The 2,218-nt window shown below is 32.5% G+C and overlaps 1 pseudogene; it reads left to right on the plus strand.

Annotated features, from left to right (window-relative positions):
* Positions 1–22: 22 nt before the first annotated feature.
* Positions 23–141, plus strand: LOC111739006 (annotated as a pseudogene).
* Positions 142–2,218: the final 2,077 nt, after the last annotated feature.

A 2,218-nucleotide genomic window follows, 5' to 3' on the forward strand; every position in this document is an offset into this window, starting at 1 on the left:
CTGACTTTAAGATTTAATATCAGTCTACGGCCATGCCACCCTGAACAAGCTGGATCCTATCTGATCTTGAAAGCTAAGCAGGGTCAGGCCTGGTTAGTACTTGGATGAGAGACCACCTAGGAAGACCAAGTGCTGTCGGCTTAAAAAATAAGGGATTGTAAACTGACAAAATCCTTGCAGTCTGTGAGGTCAACCAAGGGTTGTTTCGCCTAAAAAGAAAAAATAATAATAAGATTTAATATCAAGCTACAAACATCTAAACAATACAGGATTGGCATAAGGATATATGTGTGGATCAATGGAACAAAATAGTGTCCAGAAAAAGACACACACATATATGGTAAATTCTAGACAAAGTTATCAGGATGATTCAAAGGAGGAAAGGATAGCCTTTTCACCAAATAATGCTAAAACGATTAAATATTTTTATGGTAAAAGAATGAATTTTAACCCCTACCTCACATTAAATATAAAAATTCATTCAATGTGTGCCATAGGCTTAAATATCAAACCAAAAACTATAAATCCTATAATAAGTAAAAATAGAAGAGAAATCATCAGATCTTGTATTAAGCTAAGGTTTCTTAGATAAGACAAAAACACAGATAAATATTAATAAGTTAGAGTGTATCAAAATTAAAAACTTTTGCTCTTCAATACACTATACAGAAAATTAACAGGCAAGCCATAGATTGGGAGAATGTATATTGAAAGGTTTCTATCCGGAATGTAAAATTAACTCTTCACTCTACTTGAAAGAAGATATGCAAATGACCAAAAGCATATAAAATGTTTATATCATTAGTCATCAGAGAAATATAAATTAAAAGTATAATAAATGCAAAAACTATATTTAAAAATAGCACATCATGATACAATTTGGATTATTCCAGGTAAGCAAGGATGCTTTATCATTAGAAAATGCCCTAAAATAACAGGAAAACCTCAGTAAAGAAAAAGCATCGTTAATTAATATATGCGATTAAATAAAAAAACAAGATATAAATGATAAAAATTAGAAAAAGAAAGGAATTCCTTAACTTAATAAGAGCCAGATGCAAAAATTTTTACCAAATATATTTACTAAAAATAAATAAATAAATAACCTTGAGATTTTATTTTCTTTAAAAAAAAAAAAAAGCAGATGAGTTCGATAAATATCTTTTAAGATAGGGAGCTAGATGAAGTTTCTCCCATTGGTAAGACTGAGAGCTACGTAAGGATTCCCATTACCTTCGCTTTTGTTCTGCATAGTAGTGTTTAGGGCCTTTACCAATGCCATTGGGAAAGAAAAGTGATGAGTCGTGAGGAAAAAGACAAAAAAAAAAAAAAAAAAATTCATGTTCTGGAGAATATTTGAGCATATTCATAGAAACCCCAACAGAATGAGCAGGGAAGCTAATATAATTTGTAAATCTTAATTAGCAGTCTGATAAAAATCCATTTAGTTAGTTATTTATTTGCTTGCATTCAGACAAGAAAATGCAGAGGAAGATGGACTGCTGTTAAACAGAGGAAGGAGAGATTCATCTTGTGAGGCTTGGGTTCCCTGGAAGGATTCTGAGGAAAGGCTGAGGGAAGCAAGCATCAATTCTGGATTGGCCGCTGTTTTTAAGGAGGTATTCAAAAATGGAGGGATTAACGAGAGATTAGGTGCTGTTTTAAGGCAAAGGTAGATAAACAATTGGGTTAGATCTGGGCTATCATTGGGGAAAAAGCAGTAATCACTCAAAGTGGGTTCTCTTTGGCATTTTACAACTGCAGCATGACCTTGGGTGATAAAATGTTGTTAACTTTGCAGCTGACTTTATCTGTGTCTGTCCTGATTAATGGCGGGGCTTTTTTCTTTTTCAGTTAGAGCTGATTTTCACTTTTCACTCCTGGTTAGTTTTTGACTCACACAACTAAAGGAGACCTTAGCAAAGTGGCCAGAGAGACCTCCTTACAAATTCAATTGTTTTTCTCGATTCTGTCAAAAACAAGTAGAAATTAAAACTTAAGAAGTAAAATATAAATTAAATATCAAAATGAAGAAAACACAAAAATGTTAAAACTCCATAATGACGCAGAAGAACACGTAAATAAATTATACTTAAAATAGCTTAGTCTTAATTGAGAAAATTTGATATTGCAAAGATATCAATACCCATTGCACCCCCACAAAATTAATCCTCAAATTTAAGTCAATTCAAACCGAGATTTTTAGGGGGTACTTGAA

This window comes from Pteropus vampyrus, unplaced genomic scaffold, assembly GCF_000151845.1.
Source record: "Pteropus vampyrus isolate Shadow unplaced genomic scaffold, Pvam_2.0 Scaffold45, whole genome shotgun sequence".
In the NCBI taxonomy this organism is placed as follows: Eukaryota; Metazoa; Chordata; class Mammalia; order Chiroptera; family Pteropodidae; genus Pteropus; species Pteropus vampyrus.